Raw genomic sequence first — 7,937 nt, 5'->3', positions numbered from 1 at the left:
AGGTACCAATTAGTCAGCCTTGGCAGCTCATCCTAGTTTTGGGGAGATATTTTTTCTCACAAGATGTCAGCTTTTCTATCTTTTTTCCTTGATGGGAAAAATATAATTTTGAAAGTTGAAAATGTAATGATGAAAAGAAATATAATTTCAGCTCAATCGGATTCAAAGGATGTTCTATCATCTATCTATCGTCTACAGTGTTCATGGATGATTGTTTTTTCATCAGCTCTTCACCATGTCCACTTCTCCCCCACTAATTTCACCTAATACAATTCAATACAATATCAGTGAAAGGCAGTTTATAAAGGAATAGAAATATATTGGCTTGACCCACCACTCCATCCAGCTTTCTTTCTAGTGGTGCCACTGTGCTAATTTAAAGTAAGACCCAACTGGAATTAAGCTCTGGTCAAATGAGACTACCAGCTACTCAAAGGACAATGTTGGGCAGTAATGCATGATACATTTCAGCAGTGTGCTTACTCTTTACATAAAATAGAGGGATTTTTCAAATTCATTAATTTCAGTTCAGTTACTAATCACTGTAATCCTCCATTTCTTTTCTCTTTTAATTTTTTTGTCTGGTTAAAACAACAACAAAAAAACAACCTCAGTCTAGTGCTCAATTAAGAATTACATCACAACTCTTTTCAGTCACTGTCCTCTAATGCTTGTAAATCGCTTTTGACAAAAGTGTTTGGATGTTGGCTAGTTTTCTGTTTTTAGAGCAGAGTTGAAGAGGAAGCTTGATATCAATTTGATCCCTGAGGTTTTGGCAAATAAAATAGTGTAGCATGTGTTCGGTTGGCACAGGGACAATCAAAGGGGGAAGGCAGTTAGCCCCCATCAAAAAGAAGGGCAACACTAATTTGTAACTCCAAAGATGTCTTATTAACATGCTGTGTTTTCCTAGGCCTCCATTTTTTGTTTGTTTTTGTTTAGTGTCAATCAGTGTGTAACTCCTGTCACTTCACTGTAAGGACATAACATATGAAGTGCTACAATTTAGTGCTAAGGTAGCTGTTGGTGATCAATAGCTAGCTTGGTTCTTTTTAAAATACTGAATAGAAATTGTGATTTGTGCATTTTGTGACTTTAGAGTTGTTTGGAAGGGACCTTCAATTAAAGGAGAAAAGTTACACAATAGATAATGTGAGTACTGATGCCAACTAATTACATAATATAATCACTTTTAAATGAGTACACTGTTACTTTATTCCAATAGTAAAGCAAGTTTATAAAAAAAACACAAAAAACCTATGAAAAGTAGTAAGTAGTAAAAGTATTATAGAAAGCTCTCAGGGCAGCAGTTTATTTCCAAGAGAGAAACAGAGACGGAGATGTTAAAGCATTGTCCTTCAGACTAGCAAGGTTTAATGGAGCCATCATAAAAGCCTCTCCTGATAAATCCACACCACTATGGAGGACCAAGTGAGACAGAGCAACTTACTTTTTAGTTTTGAAACAACATTTTTTTTTCAGATTACAAAAAAGGCAATCACAGTCTACAACACAAAACCAAGAATAAATCAAACTAAAGCAACCCATCTGCAAAAGTGATTAAAAAGTCCTTTGAGGGAAAAAAGTATGCCTTTATAATTCCCCACACTTTGAAATGCATCCAAATCCTCAATTTCAACACATTTATATTCTAACAATACTCATGCTTAAACTAGACTCTTGAAAACTAACAAAGAATCATACCTCTGTCCTTTCTTTCTTTCCTACTTCAATAAATTACCAACTTTGCTTGACCAAAAAGGAAATTAAACAGTTGACTTTTTTTTCCTTCCAAATATGAACATCTGTTCAGCGAAATGTTCTCGGAAAGACATAAATACAGTACTAAGCACTCCAAATAAGGACATTGATCAGGAACATTTTTACAAAACAATACTGAGAAAAAAGGAAAATGATCTGAGACTGTAGGATTTAACACTGATACCAGTGCATTCACAGTTACATGTAAAATATACCATTGCAGATCATCACTATTTTTCATTATCCCTCCTGTTGTCCTCAGGTCAAGGAAGGAAGGAAGGAAAGGAGTAAGGAAGGAAGGAAGGAAGGAAGGAAGGAAGGAAGGAAGGAAGGAAGGAAGGAAGGGAGGAAAGGAGGAAAGGAGGAAAGGAGGAAAGAGGGAGGGAGAAAGGAAAGAAGAAGAGCAAAGAAAGAGGGAAGGACGGGAAGAACGAAGGAAAAATTAAAGATAGAGGGAGGTAGGAAGGAAGGAAGGAAGGAAGGAAGAAAGAAAGGAAAGGAGTAAGGAGGGAGGGAGAAAGGAAAGAAGAAGAGCAAAGAAAGAGGGAAGGATGAAGGAAAAATTAAAGATAGAGGGAGGAAGGAAGGAACGAAGTATGGGGTCAATTTGACCCGGGAGGACAACAGGAGGGTTAAAGGTGGCTCATAAAGCATGCTCTGTACAGGTTGAATCACTCTCTGTGGTGTGTCTGCTGTCTTTATGTTTGTCCTCACTGAAGGCCTTGACACACCCCTGATAAAGTGTTTTCCCACTCATACAGTCTAGTGGCATCTATACTTGACATTCCACATTGAGAACAGGAACCAGTCTTTCACAGCCTGTAAGCCATGACCTAATACACAAACTGGGCAATAAGTCAGAATCATTAGGTGATCGTTGTCCAGTTGACCACCACCCTCCATCTTTTCCACCACTCCTAGTCCCTACCAGTTTTTCATAACCTCTGTGTAATCACCTACTAATTACCTACTAACAAAGCTGTACCTTTATCCCAATTTACTTTTGAGGAGATTTTTCCAAAACACTCTGTAATGTGTATTAGCTTTTGGACATCACTATCACTATCATCTGTTACAGCTACCGTAATGTCATCCACATATGCAGAGAAGTACAAGAGTCAAACATTATCCCTTAGTTTTAACCCTCTTAAATGTTGTCTGATCTGACTAACATGGTTTCAGTGGCTAAAGAGGAATGCATACCAGACATTGCACAACCTTGCCAAATACCCCTCTTAACAGTGAAAGGAGCACTTAAGCCACCATTAGCCTTTAACACACTTTCAATGTCAAAATAGAGAACCCAAATGCCTCACAGGTGTTTTATAAGTATTGGTCCTCAACTAGATCAAATGTCTTTTCATGGTCAAGGGAAATCAGACCAAACTGTTGATCCAATGAGCTAGGTAATTCCAAAAAGTCTCAAATCAGATATACGTTATCCATAATTGATCTGCCAGGGATGCAATATGACTGATGAATATCTATAACCTGCTGCAGTTTACCAGTACTTCCAACACTTTCCTTTATAATCAGCACATTTAATCAACACACTCACTGGCCTCTAGTTCCTGATTTCACATCAGTTTCTTTTTTACACACAAGAGTAAGGACTTCTCTCTGACAGCTGAGAGGTAGTCTTCCTCCAGACAAACTGTCACTTTAGGGCATGTATACACGTAGCCAGGTATCTGGAAGAGTAGATATAATTTCATGCGTTTTTGCCTTTCATCCCCACGAACACTCTGTTTTAGGTCACTGAAAACGATTATTTCTGAAAACTTCGGCCAAAGTGGAGATTTGGGGAAACTTTTTTTCGTTTCTGCATGTGAGTACAGGGGAAGACTGAGTTTTAGGTTACCAAACATCACAGTATGCAACAGTGATGTAGTAAAGTCAGGTGTGCAACCTTTGTTTAGACTTTATGCAGTATATTTATGCAGGTTCATGTAGATGAAATCCTTTCTGAAAACGATCTGGTGTGTATGATGTTATTATTGAAAACGGAGGGGGGGAATATTTGTTTTTATAAATACCGAGCTCAATGTGTACATGGCCTAAGACGTCTAGCAGACCTTCCCCTAATATGGACCAAGGGGACAGAAAGATCATCTATTTCCTGGACTTTGCCATTTTCCATGCTCATTAGCGCCATGTGTGGTTCTTGCAGTGTCAATGAATGCTCTAGGTCTGCATTGGCCTTTGCTGATATCTGTGGTAAGTAGTTAAAAAACTGCTCTGACATCAGATAATCCTATTTACTCTCATAAACAATAAGCTGATTCTGACCATTCTTCTTGGAGGACTATTGTAAAAATGAAATATGAAAAAAATGAGTGAAAAAACTAAAGGCTGAACAAAAATAACATATAAGAGTAAATGTAAGAAGTGCATGTGAACAATGATCAGGATGCATGTGTGCATATGTTTTTAAATGTACAAGAGTTTCCTGAGATTTTTCTAAGCCAGTGTGTGTGTGTGTGTGTGTATGTATGTAGGTAATAGGCATATGTTTACAATGTGAAAAACTGTGTGCATTAGGTAAAGCTGTGTATAGCTGGCTGAGCACTCAGCCAGATAACAGGGCATGCGTGAAGATGCCCTTTCCATAGCGTTTGTGTACATAATAAGATAATGTGTGTATGTGTCAAGTAAATTCTCAAATAAGCTGTATATTAATGTGGTGTGAGTCAGATAAGAACACATTCAACATGGACATGAGAAAACAGCAGAGAGGGAGAAAGACAGAAACAAAATTGTGAGTCCATATGCTTGAAAGTTTGAGATGGTGTCTTTCAGAAGAACAGAGGAGTAAGGTCTTTCAATTGAAACAGTTTTTGGTTATTTTATTCAAGATGTAGTATTAATGTGTTGCTGCTTGAGTAAAATACTTAAAGGTCAACTGTAATTGGCAATTAATCTAATAACCATGTCTGTTATGCCACATGGGCTGCCAAGTCACTGCACACAACATCTAGATCATTGATATTTCTACCATCAAAGTAACAAACACTGATGGAAAAAATGTGTTCCCTATAAGCTTTCAGAAATCATTTGTGAGTGTGAAAGGGGTATGTGCATCTGTCCATGCACGAGTGTGTATGCCCGTAAAAGCCCAGATTCAATCAGTCTTGTTAATTAGTAGCAGATGTGTTGCTTCCCAAATTAGAAAGTGATGATTCAGCGAAAGTGTACCATCACTCTACTCTCTTCCTCAACACCATTAGGGAGGACAAATACAGGCAAAGAACATCCTTTCATTTATTGAAAGAAGCAGTAATAATAAATTATATAATGTACAAAGGTTCTCAAATTAACTCTCTCTTTATTTTGTAATACTATATGATTGAAATAGTATTGAAGATGGATAAAATGTATTACTTCCACAAAGCAAAACCTTAAAATTTAGCAGTTGAGTCAACACCTGGCTGGCACACTTTGGCCATACTGGGTATTTTCATGAAAACAATCAAGCCAGTAATAACAATTAAATGCTCTGGTGCTCATTAAATGACTCTGCATGTATTTAGAACTACTTCCCACCCAGCACTGAAAGCAAAGATGTAAAAACGCATTTTTATTAATAATACAATTTACCCTTGCAGCCACTGGTGTGCCTTTTAAATGCTGGAACTGGGGTCAAAACAGTAATTGTTGCCATTGTTGTACATTTCCAGCAGGTAAGATTACACAGTTGGACATACTGTACTGTACATTCCCCTAAAAGACGCTGTTATGCAGAATTTTCCAACACTTTGTCATTGACTGTATATTTCCAGTGCTGTCAATGGTTCACTGAGTTAGAGTTGCTGTTAAACAGTTTTCAGGACTCTCAAATGGTTGTAGCGTGGAACCAAACTGCTCATTAAAAATTTGTATAGTTTCAATCACTGAAGCGTGTGGAGCGGGTGCACTGCGGCAATTGCCACCTTCCCCACTGCTCTGGTAGAGAACTGTATGGGGCAGCAGAGCACAGCAAAAGTTATGGCATAACACTACATGGAAAATCACATTTCAGCTCAGCATGATGTGGTACTGTACAGCACAGCAGGAGAGATCATAGTGCAACAAAGAATGGCAAAGGCATAGCATAGGACATTGGCTTGCATGACTATAGATAAAATAGGATGCAGTGATCTAGCACACACTCATCATTCCACGGGGCTCTTGCTTGAAACGGCATGTTAAAGCTTGACACGGCATAGTATAGCAATGAACTGCATATATCGGATCAGCACAGCCAAAAAAGGAATTCTGCATTTTGCATACTTCAAATTCTTATCTGGCAGGGCAAGCAGGTTAAATGAAATATGCCTCATTTGCTTGTAGGTGTGATGCCGTAGTATATGCTAGTTTTCTCCATCACAAAACAGCAGCCTATTTAGGATGTACCAATCGACTGTATAAAGATGCAATGAGGTGTAATGTGACTCATTTGTTTGCATTGGTTTGAAGGCCAGAGTTGCATATGGTTGGTGCCATCTTTTCAGTTTGGAGCCAGGACCTTCCAAACATGTGAGTGAGTGCAGGGTGTTGGCTTTCACACACTGGAAAATGAGCCCAACTACCTCAGACAGAAGTGAATGCTAGCTTACTAAGAATACCAATGCTTATGTTAGCTGCTTTAGCTAAATTATGCAAACAGGGCAGGTATCATCAGGTATCAAGTAACATTTAACCTCAAAATTGACAGACCCAGCTCTTTTGCAGACACCTCCATGTCTGATGAACTTCCTTGTCTGTGTTGTATTGGCTTTTTATGTCACCTTGACAAAAGAAGGAAACTGTAGCATTCTACCATTGAACATCTTACAGAAATATTTTATCAGTAGTCTGGGAAGAGCAGCAAGCGAGCAAATGGTCAATCTATGCCCACATAGAAGACATCAAAGTATTTAATTGTTATTAATGCAGCAATAATTTATGACCACCAGCACACTTAGGCTATTAGAGGGCCAATATTTAGCAATTTAAACCATAATAACTTGTTTTTATAGAGATAAGCTTAAGCATCTAGCCGCTGTTGGTGGTACTGCACTTTGAGGTACTTATGCTTTTGCAACAACATCAATCTGTGAATGTACCCTGCTTCTTGCCCAGTGCATGCTGAGGTTGTCTCCAGTAACCAATCGCTCACTGTTTGAAAGCAACTTAAGAGTCTGCAGCCACACTAACTGCTCAGTGAGGCTGCACTTAGGCTCAGTGCTGCATTGAGCAAATGCTGAAGTCAGCATGCTAACAGTTTCAAAATGACAGTGCTGATAAAAGGCAAATAAATTGTTTGAATTCACCACCTTAGTTTAAGCATGTCAGGATGCTAATATTTGTTAATCAACACATAATACAAAGCACAGTTGGGAAGTATCCCACTCCTTTCCACCAGCGAGAAAAGGGTCACCAAGGTTACTTCAATTCATCCTGAGAGGGACATCATGTGTACAAAATGTCATGACAATCCATTCAATGTCTCACTTAAAACAAAACAAAAATAGTGGTGGCACGATAGGGAAAAGTCAGGGGTTCAAAATTATTACTAATCATTGATGAGGCTTCATCATCTGGGGATCATGAATTTATATATGAAATTCCATGGCTATTCATCCAATAGTTGTTAAGATATTTAGGTCTGGATCAAAATGTTGGACTGACACCACTCTAGCATAGCTAAAATATATACCATGCTTCAAGCCAATACCGTTTTTTGTAAGTTCCTCTTCTTATCATCTGTATCCTCTTACATATGCCAGTATGGGAAAGTATTCAGGGAAGAGCGAAAACAGTACAGGTGTGAGAGAAAGTGGTAACAATGTACAGCAATAGGTGGAACTCTGAACCTGATTTCACCAACGTGACAAGTATATGAGATGCCCCTGCTGCTCCACAGAGCCCTCAGCCCTGCTGCACTCTGTTCTTTTCCGTGCTGCGGCGTTCTGTTTCATGCCAAGCAGGCTAACTACATCGTTATGCTTCGCTGGTGCAGAACGTCAACTGCATCTGCTACACTGCCCTGTCTGCTTGTGTGTGTGTGAGTGGATGAATAAGTATGATGATAAAGTAAGCAAGTGAGAGAGACCGAAAGAAAGTTGAGAGGTGAGGTGAGGCAGAGGCTGAGAATGAGAAAGAAAACAAGAAAAGGCAGTTTACAGTTTACAAGGGTAAAAACAAAACACAATTTC

Source organism: Scomber japonicus, chromosome 6 (genome assembly GCF_027409825.1).
Source record: "Scomber japonicus isolate fScoJap1 chromosome 6, fScoJap1.pri, whole genome shotgun sequence".
Classification (NCBI taxonomy): Eukaryota; Metazoa; Chordata; class Actinopteri; order Scombriformes; family Scombridae; genus Scomber; species Scomber japonicus.
This window is presented reverse-complemented; position numbering follows the sequence as displayed.